An 18,533-nucleotide genomic window follows, 5' to 3' on the forward strand; every position below is an offset into this window, starting at 1 on the left:
TCCCAACACCAGCTAACCAGTGATGACCTATCCTCAATAGCACACTGAACAGTATCATCGCCGCTCCTGGGTGTGGGACAAGACACAGGCGCTGAGATAGGCCTTGGTCACGGCAGCTCCTGGGTGTGGGGGAGGGGACACAGGCGCTGAGATAGGCCTTGGTCACGGCAGCTCCTGGGTGTGGGGGAGGGGACACAGGCGCTGAGATAGGCCTTGGTCACGGCAGCTCCTGGGTGTGGGGAGGGACACAGGCGCTGAGATAGGCCTTGGTCACGGCAGCTCCTGGGTGTGGGGGAGGGGACACAGGCGCTGAGATAGGCCTTGGTCACGGCAGCTCCTGGGTGTGGGGGAGGGGACACAGGCGCTGAGATAGGCCTTGGTCACGGCAGCTCCTGGGTGTGGGGGAGGGGACACAGGAGATATAGAAGGCATTTCATATGACACGAGAATCTGTTACCTATATAAAAAGGAGAGAGAGAAAGAGCGAAGTTATGTGACAGATGGATGATTCAAAAGGAAGTGAACTCTGATGTCTCTCTCTCTCTCTCTCTCTCTCTCTCTCTCTCTCTCTCTCTCTCTCTCTCTCTCTCTCTCTCTCTCTCTCTCTCTCTCTCTCTCTCTCTCATGCAAAAAATAATTAAAGTTTGAAGTCACCTTAATAAACTGCATTGTGCGATTGTAGTCTCTCTCTCTCTCTCTCTCTCAAAAAATCTCTCTCTCTCTCTCTCTCTCTCTCTCTCTCTCTCTCTCTCTCTCTCTCTCTCTCTCATGCAAAAAATAATTAAAGTTTGAAGTCACCTTAATAAACTGCATTGTGCGATTGTAGTCTCTCTCTCTCTCTCTCTCTCTCTCTCTCTCTCTCTCTCTCTCTCTCTCTCTCTCTCTCATGCAAAAATAATTAAAGTTTGAAGTCACCTTAATAAACTGCATTGTGCGATTGTAGTCTCTCTCTCTCTCTCATGCAAAAATAATTCAAGTTTGAAGTCACCTTAATAAACTGCATTGTGCGATTGTAGTCTCTCTCTCTCTCTCTCTCAAGCAATAAATAATTAAAGTTTGATGTCACCTTAATAAACTGAATTGTGCGATTATAGTCTCTCTCTCTCTCTCTCTCTCTCTCTCTCTCTCTCTCTCTCTCTCTCTCTCTCTATCTCTCTCTCATGCAAAAATAATTAAAGTTTGAAGTCCCCTTAATAAACTGCATTGTGCGATTGTAGTCTCTCTCTCTCTCTCTCTCTCTCTCTCTCTCTCTCTCTCTCTCTCTCTCTCTCTCTCTCATGCAAAAAATAATTCAAGTTTGAAGTCACCTTAATAAACTGCATTGTGCGATTGTAGTCTCTCTCTCTCTCTCTCTCTCTCTCTCTCTCTCTCTCTCTCTCTCTCTCTCTCTCTCTCTCTCTCATGCAAAAATAATTCAAGTTTGAAGTCACCTTAATAAACTGCATTGTGCGATTGTAGTCTCTCTCTCTCTCTCTCTCTCTCTCTCTCTCTCTCTCTCTCTCTCTCTCTCTCTCTCTCTCATGCAAAAAATAATTAAAGTTTGAAGTCACCTTAATAAACTGCATTGTGCGATTGTAGTCTCTCTCTCTCTCTCATGCTCTCTCTCTCTCTCTCTCTCTCTCTCTCTCTCTCTCTCTCTCTCAAAATAATTAAAGTTTGAAGTCACCTTAATAAACTGCATTGTGCGATTGTAGTCTCTCTCTCTCTCTCTCTCTCTCTCTCTCTCTCTCTCTCTCTCTCTCTCTCTCTCTCTCTCTCTCTCTCTCTCTCTCTCTCTCTCTTGCTAAATATAATTAAAGTTTGAAGTCACCTTAATAAACTGCATTGTGCGATTGTAGTCTCTCTCTCTCTCTCTCTCTCTCTCTCTCTCTCTCTCTCTCTCTCTCTCTCTCTCTCTCTCTCTCTCTCTCTCTCTCTCTCTCTCTCTCTCATGCAAAAAATAATGTTTGAAGTCACCTTAATAAACTGCATTGTGCGATTGTAGTCTCTCTCTCTCTCTCTCTCTCTCTCTCACTCTTAATAAACTCTCTCTCTCTCTCTCTCTCTCTCTCTCATGCAAAAAATAATGTTTGAAGTCACCTTAATAAACTGCCTTGCGCGATTGTAGTGTTCCATAAGTTATTGTATGAGAATAGACAAGCCAAAAGTTTTAAATTTCAAAAGTAAACACCACTACATATATTATCGGTATTTTTTTTTTTTTACTGGTATTATGACTTATACCGGGAAGAGGCGGGGTGGTATTATTATTTAAGAAAACCGGTATTTCTGTCGGAACCATACATCCCTCGTCACCACAACCACCACAACCACCACTCCGGTCACCACAACCACCACAACCACCCCTCCGGTCACCACAACCACATCAAAAACACGTATAATTTCAATGTATACTTAAGTACTCTGACGTGGTGATGTTGACCTCGAAGTACTGCCGGAGGTCATTGAAGTCTCACAAGCTCCTTCCTTTGTATTGTGACACGCTGGTTACGCTGGGGTGGAGGCGAGGTCACTTGTAACATGCAGCAGAGGCCGGGGATCGAACCGGGGCCGGGCGGCTACGGGGCTTGTAGGTGAGGGCGGGATTCGAACGGGTCCAGCAGTTACGTGGGCGGCTAGGTTCAGGGCTGTTCGAGGCGGATTCGAACCGGGGGCCACCAACAGTTACGTGGGCGGCTTGTAGGTGAGGGCGGGGTTCGAACCGGGTCCAGCAGTTACGTGGGCGGCTACGGGGCTTGTAGGTGAGGGCGGGATTCGAACCGGGGACAACAGTTACATGGGCGGCTCCGGCGCTTGTAGGTGAGGGCGGTTCGAACTGGGCCAAGAAGTTACGTGGGCGGGCTACGGGGCTTGTAGGTGAGGGCGGGATTGGAACCGGGGACAACAGTTAAAGGGCGGGCGGGGTTGTAGGTGGTGGATTCGAACCGGGGCCAACAGTTACGTGGGCGGCTACGGGGCTTGTAGGTGAGGGCGGGATTCGAACCGGGGCCAACAGTTACATGGGCGGCTACGGGGCTTGTAGGTGAGGGCGGGATTCGAACCGGGGACAACAGTTACGTGGGCGGGGGCGGCGCTTGTTAAGACTCCCCGCCGATATAACACACTTCTAACATGCAGCAGAGGGCGGGTATCGAACTGGGACCCGGAAGATACATAGTCGGGGGCCGTAACACATAAACACTTGACCTACGGTGCATGGGAATCGAACCCAGACCAGCAGATTCAGGGGCAGCGGGTGTTGGTGAAGAGGTCCCGCGGCCAACACTGAACAGCGGCCTGACGGAGACTGTTACCGAACGAGGTGGAGGTTTGTGTTAAACTGAGGTACTGGTGAAGAGCTCCCGCGATCAACACACTGAACAGCGGCCTGACGGAGACTGTTACCGAACGAGGTGGAGGTTTGTGTTAAACTGAGGTACTGGTGAAGAGGTCCCGCGATCAACATACTGAACAGCGGCCTGACGGAGACTGTTACCGAACGAGGTGGAGGTTTGTGTTAAACTGAGGTACTGGTGAAGAGCTCCCGCGATCAACACACTGAACAGCGGCCTGACGGAGACTGTTACCGAACGAGGTGGAGGTTTGTGTTAAACTGAGGTACTGGTGAAGAGGTCCCGCGATCAACACACTGAACAGCGGCTTGACGGAGACTGTTACCGAACGAGGTGGAGGTTTGTGTTAAACTGAGGTACTGGTGAAGAGCTCCCGCGATCAACACACTGAACAGCGGCTTGACGGAGACTGTTACCGAACGAGGTGGAGGTTTGTGTTAAACTGAGGTACTGGTGAAGAGCTCCCGCGGCCAACATACTGAACAGCGGCTTGACGGAGACTACGCTTCGGACGAGGTGGAGGTTTGTGTTAAATCGAGGTATCGGTGAAGAGCTCCTGCGATCAGCGAGGCCTGACGGAGACTGTTACCGAACGAGGTGGAGGTTTGTGTTAAACTGAGGTACTGGTGAAGAGCTCCCGCGATCAACACACTGAACAGCGGCCTGACGGAGACTGTTACCGAACGAGATGGAGGTTTGTGTTAAACTGAGGTACTGGTGAAGAGCTCCCGCGATCAACACACTGAACAGCGGCCTGACGGAGACTACTGCCGGACGACGTGGAGGTTTGTGCTACACTGAGGTACTGGGTTTAAGAGAGGAAGGGCGCGCGCTCGCCCCGCCCACTTACTTCTCTTTGTGGGTGAATGATAGTTGGAGATAGTTGTTGCGAGTAGTTCGCTTGTGGGCCTCTTGATGGGGGGGGCGCGGGGCTATTGTTTTGTGTCGTGTGTGTGTGTGTGTGTGTGTGTGTGTGTGTGTGTGTGTGTGTGTGCGTGTTAACGGGCACTTTGAATGACGTGTAAGCCCAGGGTGTGGCGTCATGAGACATCCGGGTATCATGAGACATCCCATATCCTGAAGACATACCCGAATTTCGACAAGGTACCGTGTCTTTTGTCGTCTGCTAGTCGGAATCTGTCCCAGCAAAGTTTATTTATTTTATTATGAAAGCAAATGATGACGTGTGTGTGTGTGTGTGTGTGTGTGTGTGTGTGTGTGTAACGAGGATATCACCCGTCACTCTTCCTCTTCTTCTTGTGACCTAATAACAAGCCTTCCATCGTTATTTAATTAAGTCCTCATTAGTACTTTTTTCACACTTAGATGCTTCACTTAATTAGTCAGTCTATGATAGCAATTTTGGGGTTCCGCGATGATAAAATAAGGATATGGGCTGTCTCACGATACGGGATGACAGGTGACACCACACCTTTCACAATATTATACGAGCTAGTTAAACGGTCGTGTGTGTGTGTGTGTGTGTGTGTGTGTGTGTGTGTGTGTAAGTTATCATGTCCAAATCACGAGACCGCTGATCCGAACAAGCTCATTTCAATTATAAATGTCCTGGACGTCTTAAAATGTCCGGGCTATTAACATTTCAGTATATATTTATTTTAGAGAGCTCGTCATCTTCCAGGGTTTGTGTTTTAGGTTATTCTTATTAAGTTTTCTTTTATCAGAGAGAGAGAGAGAGAGAGAGAGAGAGAGAGAGAGAGAGAGAGAGAGAGAGAGAGTGATTATAAGTAGTTTCGTATCATTATCTAAATTTGTAAAGTTTTAATATTTTTTCAAACTATTTTTAAGCCGGAAACGACACTAGAGTTCCGTATATTTAAGTGACTAGATAAAGATTTTACTACAAATTGGAAACGTTCTTATATTAACGAAATTAGCATTCTTGAATAACTTCCGAATTGAGTATAAGGTTTTGGTTTTATGTACATTTGTGGTCAATAAAAATATATCTCTATCTATACATCTATCTGTCAGTGTGTGTGTGTGTGTGTGTGTGTGTGTACATATAACCCCTTGGAAGGTATTGTGTTTAAAAGTCGTTGGCTGGGGGGTCGTCACGTGATATGTAGAGACGTCTGTTCCATTAATATTATCTGCTAACAATAAACTGGATAGGATTTTAATTATAGCCTCTCCTGTGGGTATTTGGAAATAGATAGATAGATAGATAGATAGAGAGAGAGAGAGAGAGAGAGAGAAGCACCCCCTCTCTCTCTCTCTCTCTCTCTCTCTCTCTCTCTCTCTCTACTGACCTTAGTACCCCAGAACAATTTGTTGAACCACGAACCATGATGTCCTCCCTGCTATCCTCAAAGGAACACCCTCAGTTTTGCACGACAGTGAGGTGATGCCGTGTGGCAGCCCTGAACTACTGCCGTGCTATACAAGGCTGTGATCTCTATGATGTTTTTACTTTAAGGACTAGTATTTACTCTATCTCTGTATTCATTCCCATCTGAATTAGCTTGGGCAATGTTCTCCGTCCCACATTTTATTGTCTTATTATTGTTCAGAAATTACCGCCCCTCCTTGTTGTGCTTTCCTTTCTACCATTGTATCTGTCTTTTTAGTTTTCATGGTGCTACACACACATGTATTAATAGTTGTATAATCACACTCTCTCCTGCCTGGGGGTTGGGATGGCATGTTCCTCCCTTCTCCCTTGTTTACCTGCAACAATAAACTATCAATCAATCGATCACTACAACGTTGATGAAGAAAAGAATTTGGTTCAGTCTGAATTTACTTGTCTACATATAGGTTTACGCCTTAATTTGTTTCCTCATTACGCAAAGTGTCATCGATCGCAAACAATATTCATCTGTCTACATTCGTAAGAACGCATATGGAGCCAAGCTCAGCAAATTCAACATGGCCCAGAATTTCTTTAAGTCGGCATGGTCTGAAGTCAGCATGGCCTATAGCTGGCTCGCCCAACTCGGCATATGTCGGTACAGGAAGCTTTTTTGTAGCGATATGCTTGAGAGAGAGAGAGAGAGAGAGAGAGAGAGAGGTACTCTCTCTCTCTCAATGAGTCTTTCTCTGTCTCAACGTCTCTCTCTCTCTCTCATCTTCCCTTATTAAATATTTCAAGCCATTATTTACACAGTTATAGGTTTAATTAAAGAAAAAGCGATATAATTACCAGTTTATACAGGAAGAAACGTTTGTAACCAATGGCTTTAAGATCTAATTAATACGTGATTCATTTCCTTCCTCCTCCTCTATCTCCTCTCCTCCCTCCTCCTCCATGCTTCGCGTAAGGGGAGACTACTAAGTGTAAGAACTCCTGAAGCCATTATTCCCACATATAAGCTCATTACATCATATTGTAGCCCGTGCTGAAGAGTGATAGGATTTTATACTCTGCAGTTTCGTTCACAACATGTGCCGAGATTCAGACTGAGACCAACCCATTAATAACGAATAATAATGATTCCAAGGCCTTACCGCTGTTATTAAGGCCCGGCGACAAATTGGGGTTTACTACTAATGACAGGACACGCGATAAAAGGGCAAAGGGCAGTTAAATAGAGTCATTAATGTTTCCGAGGTTAAACTAAAACTATTTATGTCAGCGATAATATACCTAAGCACTGCAAAAAAAGCCCTATTAATTAAACATTTCGACCCTGTCTCTAAATAAATCTAGTTATTGGAGCGGAGAAGACAGTTCCAGGGTCATTTAATTCAAGTACGAGAATCTATTGAGCTGGCAGGAATCAGCTCGCAGCCGGAAAATAGCTCCAAAGGGGCTTGGAACAATGTAATTTTCAATATATCACTCACTGCTATCGTTTAACTGTCCCTTTGCGACTTCAATACACTGCAAATACATCAGATAAACACTTAAAATCAGTAGAAGGCTTTAAAACAAACACATAGGAGATTACATAGGAGGAACTACTCTGAGCTGATACTCACTCCTGGTTTGGGCAATCTCAACGCTTATATACAGATCACAGGTGGTTAAAGAGACATAAATCAAGGCAAATTAAGACGTTTTTTGCTGTCTTTACCGAATTGGACATGTGTATTGGGTAGTGTCGCGACTTATTTCCCCGAGGAGGTATTTCTCGCACACACCTGGAAGTCACAATGTCATCCGTGAAGGGAGTCGGCTCTTTTATTTTTGTGTTTTTTGAAGCGAATTATCCTGTTGCCGAGGGAGCCATGCATCTAGAAACGGTAAATAGTCCCTTGTGATTGTTTTGGGTGGGTGAGGGCAGTGAATTAAGGCTTGTAATAGGTGGAAATAGGGAAAATGTATCGGTGGGGGGAGAGGTGGATTTAAATGGCCGCCGTGGTTGTTCAGAAGTTCATCGTTTTTTACTGATTTCCGGTAAACTAGAGTACGTAGCAGCACGGGGCTTGAGGGGCATGGCGACACGTGCACTGCATTCCTGTGTGTGAAGTTGGAGAGCGGGATATAAGCCGGTAAGGTCAGAAAGGCCACGTATATAACTGGCTTGGGGTGTCCGGCTCCATATATGACCTTAATTATTAATGACCTCTAAGACCTTCGGGCACTATGATAGGGAGACCTGAGATAAATGACCTAATGTATGGGGTCAAATGAGGTGTGAGTGTCTTAAATATTGAATTATGGGCGTTTAGCGGTGAGGTCATAATGGCGTAACCGGCGGATGGAGCGAACCATATGTGATGTATTATCTCAGTTATCAATAACACCTAAGAACTTTGAACGCTATGAGAGGGAGAACTAAGCTGAATGACCTAATGTATGGGGTCAAATGAGGTGTGAGGGTCTTAGATATTGAATTATGGGCGTTTAGCGGTGAGGTCATAAGGGCGTAACCGGCGGATGGGAGCGAACCATACGTGACCTTATATCCGTGAGTTTTGACCAGTGTAAGATGCCTGGGTACTCCTATATTAAGGGTTAGGGTGTATTTGTGTTGTATTATTGCAGATATGAGGTTTGGGTTGTGTTACTCAGGAAATATTGAAGGTTAACGTGAGCTAGAAGTGATTTAAGGGTGACTCGTCTAGCGGGCGGGGTGAATTTTACGAATTTTTCAGATTTATTTATTTCAGTGTTATTTCTCTTGATTTTTTTGCATTTGCATCATCATGGTTGTGATTTCATATGTGTCTGAGGTGGTATTGATGGTGATTGTGGTGATATTAGGTGATGCATGTGGTGGTGATGACCTGGGGTGGTGAACCTATTAACTCTAAGGGGGAATATGTAGGTTAGCGTTGTTGCCTTGACCACATGTGCTTACCCTAGACCATCGGGTTTCATTCTATAGTTATACATTCTCCTGGTACTGAAGGCTGGCATGAACCTATATTTTGCCTGTCAATATTTACTTTGCTCTCACAGGAGGTTAAGGTTAAAATCTAAGTTTAATCCAAGGTTAGGATAACTTAGCGATGACCAGTATCTTATCCTAGACCTGGGGGCTTCGTGGTGCAGTGGTTAGCAGTTAGCACACTCGGCTCACAACCAAGAGAGCCTGGGTTCGATTCCTGGGCAGAGTGGGAAAATTTGGGAGGCTTTTCCAATACCCTATGCCCCTGTCCACCCAGCAGTGTACCAGGTATTAATCGGGGGTTGTGTCCCGTCTCCTGGGATCTGTTCCCTTCTTTAATTCCTTCCCCTCCTGTCTCTCTCCGGCATATGACCACAGATGTTGCGCCGACTAAATGAAATTTTCCAACTTTTTTATCCTAGACCATCGGGTGTTATTCTAGAGGTCTGCTCATGGTACCGTGAGGGCCGGAATTGACCTATTTTGTCTGTCAATTTTTATCTTGCTCTCACAGGAGGTTACGTTAAAATCTAAGTTATCCAAGGTTAGGATAACTTAGTGCTGACCGGGCATTTTTTTTGTTAATGTTTCCGATATTTTTCAGCCCTTGAATATATAAATAAGTGTGAAGTGATGAGACTTGGGTGTTTTTTCTGGAATAACACCCACTTGTTTAGGATATATAGGCAGGATAGGCCTCTCACCACACTGCCGTTGATGTCACTGGCGGGAGAGGTGGCTACGGTCATCTCCATACTCCCCGCCTCTTAAAATATTGTCTTGGGGTGCAACGCAGTATATATTTGTTTTATTTCATTGTGGTAGTAGAGTGCACGGCAGGTACGGTTAACCCGGTAGCTGTGGGGATCATGTTTCTTAACTCGGTAGCAGCGACACATCAAATTTGTGGCTTTACCGTGTAGCAGTGATGGGCCAAACCTGTGTCTTTACCGTGTAGCAGTGACGGGCCAAATTTGTGGCTTTACCATGTAGCAGCGACGGGCCAAACCTGTGTTTTTACCATATAGCAGTGACGGGCCAAATTTGTGGCTTCACCATGTAGCAGCGATGGGCCAAACCTGTGTTTTTACCATATAGCAGTGACGGGCCAAATTTGTGGCTTAACCGTGTAGCAGCGACGGGCCAAATTTGTGGATTTACCGTCTAGCAGCGACGGGCCAAATTTGTGGCTTTACCGTGTAGCAGTGACAGGCCAAATTTGTGCCATGATATAAACCCCCCAAAATAGATGATACATAATCTGATCACAAATGCTTTATATATAATATGAAATGGTTTGTGTGAGGGGTGATTTTTTCCATTTTTCTCGCTTGGAGGGACCATTAAGAAACATGATCCCTGCTGCTGCCACTGGGTTAAAGGCCCTTCCCTCTAAGCGAGAAAAATGAGAAAAAAATCATCACTCACACAAACCACTTCATAATATATATCAATTCATTTGTGATCATTTTATGCATCATCTGTTTATTTATTTATTTATTTATTTATTTATTTATTTATTTTTACGTCTTGGCCTATTGCGCTGGTAGGCTTCTTCCCGGTGGATCCTGATGGTCGGTGGTGGGGTTTATATCCTTCTTAATATATCAAGTTACATATCATGGCAAGAATTTGGCCCGTCGCTGGTACACTGTAAAGCCACAAATTTGGGCCCTTGTTACTACCAGGTTAAGTTAGGTCTTGTTAGGATAGCTCAGCAAGTTTGGGCAGGTTAGGATAGCTTAGATTTAATTCTCTAAATATATGGTCTTGGGGGGGACACACCTGGAGATATATTTCTGTTTATATTGTTTTGACAGTGGCTTGCTAAGGCTAGATTAGTTTCATTAAAGTTTGGGCAGGTTAGGATAGCTTAGATTTAATTCTCTAAATATATGGTCTTGGGGGGGCACACCTGGAGATACATTTCTGTTTATATTGTGTTTTGTCAGTGGCTTGCTAAGGCTAGATTAGTTTCATTAAAGTTTGGTTAGGTTAGGATGACTTAGATTTAATTCTCTTTATATATAGTCTGGGATGACACATTGAGGCATATGTTTTTACTTTTTGCATATTTGGCGTCGGAACACAGGCTGGGGAAGGAGACGGTGGCTGAGTGGTTAGCGTGCCGGTCCTGCGTTCGCTGCGTCATAGATGATGAGGGTTTGAATCCACCGCTGCCACAGACTACTTGTCCTGAAGCCCACCACCATCATCCTGGACTGTATGGGACTGTCCAAGGGAAAGCTAGATGGGGCCGCTATAAACACTTGCCGGCTTGGGCCCACCACCAGGCCCAGCCAAGGGAGGTAAGGAAAAAAAGTATGGCTAGGTTTGAATAAGTTTTAGGTTAGAATAGCTTAGTATTAAATTATCTTGTAATTATTATTATTGTCATTATTATCATTCCTATTACGTGTAATATTATCCAGCTTGTAAGGGACTGTATGCATATACAAATACACTGTATTGCCAAGAAACAAGGGGAATTAACTATTTTAATGATAAATATAAGTGAATCTCGTTATTGAGGACCAGGAGACATTTTGTGTTGGAGAGAGGGAGGGTAGAGGAAGAAAAGTATGTAAAAAAACAAATATGAGAGAGAGTATCGATTAATTATCTTATGTTATACAGCCCTTGATAGAGAGAGAGATTTTATAATATATTATCCCATGCCGTCTTTCCTGGTACAAGACTTTGAGAGTGGACACGCATTTGCAGGTTGGTGTAGCAGTGCCGGGAGGTTCCATAACACAGGGCACTCCTCACCTCAACAACAGTCTCTTCACCGACAAGTAATTCTTCACCAACAAGCTTTTCAGCAGCTTGGAGAAATAGGTAAGCTTTCTCTACTCATTTCCTGCCCTGCCTTCATTACCCCCGCCAGAAGCCCCCAAAGGGTGAACCGTTATATTGAGCTGTAAAATGTTCAGCTCACTTAGTAACCCAGTGTGTTGTAAAATGTTCAGTACATCCCTTGCTTAGAGGGAAAGGCCTTTAACCCAGTGGTTGTAGCAGCGGGGATCATGTTTCTTAATGGTCCCTCTAAGCGAGAAAAATGAGAAAAAATCACCCCTCACACAAACCATTTCATAATACATATCAAAGCATTTGTGATCAGTTTACACATCATCTATTTTGGGGGGTTTAAATCATGGCACAAATTTGGCCCGTTGCTGCTACACAGTAAAGCCACAAATTTGGCCTGTCACTGCTACACAGTAAAGCCACAAATTTGGTCCGTCACTGCTACACAGTAAAGCCACAAATTTGGTCCGTCACTGCTACACAGTAAAGCCACAAATTTGGTCCGTCACTGCTACACAGTAAAGCCACAAATTTGGCCCGTCACTGCTACACGGTAAAGCCACAAATTTGACCCGTCACTGCTACACGGTAAAGCCACAAATTTGGCCTGTCACTGCTTCACGGTAAAGCCACAAATTTGACCCGTCACTGCTACACGGTAAAGCCACAAATTTGGCCCGTCGCTGCTATTGGGTTAATACATTAGTAGGTCATGGAAACAACTGAAACACACGTTCTCATTTTTATTTAAATTTGTTCTTCACCTGCGTCGGCCACCGTCTGTCCTCACCCCGCGCTCCCGTCACCGGCCGCTGCCTCCACCTCCACCACCCCACCTCACTTGCCTCCTCCCTCTTCCTCAGATTACCCATGCTATTGGTGACAAAGATAACTCCTTTAACCTGGTAGCAGCGACGGGACAAATTTGTGGCTCTACCGTGTAGCAGCGACGGGCCAAATTTGTGGCTTTACTGTGTACCAGTGATGGGCCAAATTTGTGCCATGATATAAATCCCCCCAAATAGATGAAACATTTGAAACATTTTATTATCCCTTTTTATACAATTATGTATTTACAATAATTTACTAGTGCAGGGAGCCCATTTAAAGCTGTATGCTTTTTGGGCAGTACTGGAAACTTAGGTGCCGGTTTTAATCAATAGTGCAAAAAGAAAAATATATATATATTGAGAGCAATGAAAAAAAAAAAAAAATATATATATATATATATATATATATATATATATATATATATATATATATATATATATATATATATATATATATATATATATATATATATATATACACATACAAACATATAATATATGACAAAAGTAAAATGATGATAATAATGTTATGCTGGAAGCTTCCCCCGGCGACCATAGGCCTCTTGTAGGCTCCCGGAGACACGAGCAAGGGGGCGGGAGCAGGAGCTGTCGCCCCACGGGCGGCCAGGCGCCAGGCGGAAGTGTTGTTAACTCGCACATATTTTAGCTACATGTTCTTGTATGATCTAAAATATACTGTAACATTCTAGACTGTACTGTTCTGGATATATATAGGAGAAGAGGGCGAGAGGAGCCCAGTCCCAGTCATAGTAAGCTAGTGGTAAGTGAAGAGTCAGAGTGAAGTGTACTACTAAGGAAGAATATTAAACTACAGAAGCTGTGCAAAGTGTTTACATATCTCCCTCCCACGGAGTCTCCTGACGGCGACACGGAACCCAAGTAACACGTCCGGCATAACAATAATAATAATAATAATAATAATAATAATAATAATAAGTTATAGAAATAATAATAATAATTAACATTGTGATAATTATAAAATAATAGTAGTATAAATAATAATTAAAGTGATAATATCAACACAATATCATTAGTACAAAAATTGTAATTGATTTATAAAAATAATATGGTAGTACTGTAACTGATAATGTAAGTAGTAATAGTATTAATACAATAATAATAGTATAAGGTAATAATTGATTAAGCTGAGGACACACTCTGACAGATGATACATGGACTTAATAATTATAATTGAGAAGAATATGTTTTTTAAATTGTTCTTTAAAGGAGTGTATTGAATTTAGAGCTTTAATATTATTAGGAATAGAATTCCATGTTTTAGGTCCTGAATAAGAAAGTGAGTGTTGAAAAAGTGTTAAATTATGGGCAGGTGTAATTAAATTTTCATGAGTACGGTTGAAATAAGTATGTTGTGGCTGTAAAGACACTGAGGTTTCAATTTTGATCTTATTATACATGTAAATCCCAATTTGTAGCTTATTTATGTCAAAAGTTTTAAGGAATTTGTTTCTTTAAAGAGAGGTTGTGTGGGCAAAGTAGTCGCTGTTTGTAATAATTTTATTATTTTCTTTTGAAGTCTAAACAGAGGTAACAGGTGTGTGGGGTAGGTGTTGCACCAGATAGGCGTACAGTAATACAGGTGTGGTAAGACATGTGCGTTATATAACATTTTCAAAACATCAATGGGCATTAATTCTTTAATTTGATATAACAGAGATACTAGCCTGGATAATTTAAGGATTTGGTTTGTTACGTGATGCTTAAAGGTCATGGTATCATCATACGTTATTCCTTATAATGTATGTTTATTAGTTCTGCTTATAATGTCTTGGGAAAAAAATAGGACGGAAGCATTGATGGTGACTTATTAGTAAACAGCATATAAAATGTTTTGTTTAAGTTCACTGTTAATCTATTACTCAGACACCATTTATGAAAGGTTTGTAGGTCAGTGTTTGCTATATGTATCATGTCAGTAGGATTTTCACCAGTAATATTTAAGGTTGAGTCATCTGCGAAAAGGATTGTTTTAAGGTTTGTAAATATGTAAGTAATATCATTTATATATAAGAGAAACAGGATTGGACCCAAGACACTGCCCTGTGGAACACCGTATTGAAGAGGTAGAGATGCAGATAGACAAGTGTGGAATTTGGTTGATTGAGTTCTGTGGGACAAGTAATCCTGAAACCAGCCATGAATAATACCTCTAATTCCATAGTAATACAACTTACGTAATAATATATCGTGTCTGACTGTATCAAAAGCTTTGGTGAAGTCAACAAAGATGCTTAATAATGACTGTTTATTATCTAAAGTTTTATAGATTTCTTCTGAATAAGTTCTCAAGGCATCGAAAGTGTTTAGACCACGACAAAACCAAACTGACTTGGATTAAGTATGTTTTAGTTTCAAGAAAATTTATGAGGAATTTTCTCATTACTTTTTCAAAGATCTTAGAAAAACATTTAGTAAGGATATTGGTCTATAATTACTTAGTTCATCTTTGGGACCTTTCTTATGGATGGGGACAACAGTTGCATGTTTTAGGAGTTGAGGAAATTTACCATTATTGATAGAATTATTAAAGAGTATGGACAAGGGTATTGCAAGTTGGTTTTTGCTGGTTTTTAATACAGATACTGGGATTTCATGCACATTGCACTGTTTGTTTTTAAGGGAATTAATTACAGTAATTACATCTTGGGGGATAATTATAGGAATTGTCATTGAATGAGGAAAGTCACCTTGAAGAAAGCTGAGAGGGTCTGTGGTGGAAGGTGGTAGACTGTGATCTATTTTAGGCGCAACATTTGTGTAAAATTCATTAAAAGCTTGTTCAATTTGTAAAGGTTCAGAGAGTTTTTTACAATTATAGATTATGTTATTTGTGGAACTCTTCTTATGGTCATGATTAGAAAGTTGGTGGATTGTTCGCCATATTTTACGGGTGTTATTTTTAAAACTAGTGAATTGAGCCATATAGTAAGATTTTTTAGCTTGTTTTATAGTATTATTTAGGATGTTACGGTATTGTTTGTATTGAGCCTCGGTGACAGCACCAATTTTATAGTCCTTAAATAGATAATTTTTTGTCCTTATAGAGTTTAGTACTGCCTGTGATATCCAGGGATTGTTTAATCTTTTTTCAGTTATCAATTTAGATTTAAGTGGAAAACAATCACTAAAAGCTTTTTTAATATTGTCTAAGAAAATTTTACAGTTGTCATTGACATCGTGCTCATTAAGGAGAGCATTCCAATTGATCATATTGATTTTTTGAGCAAATTCTTGTTTATTTGTTTGATTTATTACCCTAAACTCAATTTTATGTAGATTCTTAGATTTAGAGGGAACTTTAACATTAAGGAAAATTGGTAGATGGTCCGATATTGGGTAATGGATTATACCAGATGAGAAAGTGTTGAAAAAATTTGTAAAAATATGATCACAAATGCTTTGATATATATTGTGAAATGGTTTGTGGGAGGGGTGATTTTTTCTCATGGTGGTTGGTGGTGAGTAATGTGGTTACGTGGGTGGGCCTGCGTAAGTCTAGGTGAGTAGGGTAGTAGTAGCCTAGTATAGTAAAATCACTGAGAGCTGATGCCTATATATATATATATATATATATATATATATATATATATATATATATATATATATATATATATATATATATATATATATATATATATATTGTGAGGCAAATAACCATAATTATCTAATTAGTTTTCACCTGTATCAGGCTCATGCCTTGCAGGCCTTTGTACGTGGGCAATAACCGTAAGACCCTAGGTTGGGAATGGTTGTTTATACTATATTAAATAGTTAGCATTCAACCGATGGTTGAATGCTGCCACGTCAGCCTACGGCTTTCATCGGTAGTTGGGGTACCGGAGTTAGTTAGTTGTGTTCTGGAAGCGGAGGTGGCAAGGTGTTGGTCTTTCGTGGGTCGGCCATACATAAGTATTGTTCTAGTTTTATTTTGTAACATAAGCTCACTAGTTGTGTGAGGACGTATTAATTGTTCATTGTGGTGTGAATTTATTTGAGAAGTGAGTTATGGCTCGAAAGCTGGAAATCAGATAGCCGGTGTGGTGCTGTACCCATGTGTTTCCACTTTTATGCTTTATAGTTTTATTCTGTGTTTAAGTGCTTGGTCTCAGTAAATGCAAGTGTTTTTAGTGTCGGTTTGTTTTAGTTTGCCTTTAAGGCGGATGGTAATTGGTACACCCTACGATTGTATAACTAAAGTAAGTTCTAGCCGGTGGTGTAACAAATTGGGGCCTGTCCGGGATCCATCTATTGCAATAGAGAGTACGTGCATAATATTAAGATGAATGTACAAAAGTTCATTGATAATCCATCACTAGAGTTTTTGAGTGCAGGTACATTAAGGAAGGATGAGGATTGCTTTGGCAGAGCATTACGAAATTACTGTTAGGAAAAGTTGGAGGAAGATTCAGATTAAGAACGCTGTGATTAAAATGCTGGTAAATACTAGTGTTATTAAGGAGGAGGCCTTACATTTGTGTGAGGAGGAGGGGGCTACCTGTCTCAGAGAAAATGCACTGAGAGCTTTGGAGTTAGAGGTTGAGCAGCGGAAGTTGGAAGACAGAGAGAAGGAGAGAAGATTTCAGTTGACCATGCTTGAAAAGAAGTCTGAAATGGGCCTTATTGGAGAGCAGGCATTTGATGTGACAAAGTGCTGCAAGTTTGTGCCTGTATTTGATGAACTTGATGCTGAGGAATACTTCCTTCAGTTTGAGAATGTTGCCACAAGTTTGTCATGGCCAAAAGGGTATTGGCCCATAATTGCTCAGACTTCCTTTAAAGGAAAAGGGCTCTCAACCTACCTCTCCTTGATGACTGACCAGCAGAAAGATTACAGTATTGTCAAGGAATCTATCCTCCAAGCCTACCAGTTAACTCCAGAATTTTATCAGTCTAAATTTCGTAACTCTGCCAGGACTCCCAATCAGACTTTTATTGAGTATGCACATTTGCTGAGGAAATTGCATAATAGGTGGATTGCATCTCGTGGAGTAACCACATTTGATCAGTTACGTGAGCTTATGGTGCTAGAACAGTACTTGAACACCTTGCCATATGATATAAGAGTATATTTATGTTAAAAAGAGGTAGATTCACTTGATAGAGCAGCTTTCTTAGCTGAAAACTATAATCTAATTCATAAGGCTAACAGAAAGAGTTATCCTGACCAGAACACAACTCGACATGTTGGTAAGCCTTTGAGTACTGATTATGTTGGGAAAAGTGTGAACAGTGCAAGTTTTGACACTAAAATTTGCAATTACTGCAAGAAGCCAGGTCATTTTGTGGCAAGTTGTCCTAAGTTGGAGAAGAAAGATCAGAGTAGGTCCGATATAAAACCTGTTATTAATTATGTCTTTAAACCAGCAGATGTGAGTGATCCTGTTTTAACCACGTCTAATAAGTGTCAACAGCTGTTCCAACCATTCCGATTTGAGGGTAGTGTGTCAGCCTCTGAGGCCGGTCCGTCCATCCCTGTCAGTATCCTGCGTGATACAGGTGCCTCGCACAGTATTGTGGTAAGGAGTATTGTTCCTTTTGTTGAGGATTTGTACACTGGGGAGTTTGTTGTGCTGAAAGGTATTAATGAATGTACCACACTACCATTATGTAGACTCTACCTAAAGGCTGGCATAATTTCTCAGGTTGTAACTGTTGCAGTGCAGGATTCTTTGCCTGTTGAGGATTTACCTTTCTGCTAGGCAACGATATTGCTGGTTGTCGTATAATTCCGGATCCTGTAGTCTGTTCTAATCCCTTAACTTTTGACCCTGCAGTAAAGTTGACAGAACAGAATCCTGGATTGTTCCCTTCTTGTATTGTCACTAGGAGCCAATCAATGAACGCTGTCAAGGATACTGATGTTGACCTTGATTTGGATAAGGTATTCCCTAATGAGGCTATTCATGATGAGATGGTTGAGGAGCCTGTTAGTACTTCCAGTAGTGAGATAAAGTCTTCGGTAGAGACGGGTGATGTTCCTGTGACTCGTGAGATGTTGGTGGAGGCTCAGAGGGCAGATCCCTCTTTAGGCAAACTGTTGGATAGGGCAGTCTCGGAGGCTGAGAGTGAAGATGAGTCGGTCTGTTATTTTCTTAAATCAAGTATTCTTATGAGAAAATTTCATCCTCCAGAGGTCCCCAAAAGTGAGACATGGCATATTGTTACCCAAATTGTAGTGCCAACATGTTATCGTGACAGAGTCCTTAGTTTAGCTCACG

At 41.9% G+C, this 18,533-nt stretch overlaps 1 long non-coding RNA gene across 1 annotated transcript; it reads left to right on the plus strand.

The window, feature by feature from the left end:
• Positions 1–7,372: 7,372 nt before the first annotated feature.
• LOC127003594 (uncharacterized) lies at positions 7,373–13,256 on the plus strand. Its single transcript, XR_007757160.1, has 4 exons — positions 7,373–7,541; positions 10,725–10,941; positions 11,357–11,473; positions 12,984–13,256. It is a non-coding gene; the product is annotated as an uncharacterized LOC127003594 (long non-coding RNA).
• Positions 13,257–18,533: the final 5,277 nt, after the last annotated feature.

This window comes from Eriocheir sinensis, chromosome 25, assembly GCF_024679095.1.
Source record: "Eriocheir sinensis breed Jianghai 21 chromosome 25, ASM2467909v1, whole genome shotgun sequence".
In the NCBI taxonomy this organism is placed as follows: domain Eukaryota; kingdom Metazoa; phylum Arthropoda; class Malacostraca; order Decapoda; family Varunidae; genus Eriocheir; species Eriocheir sinensis.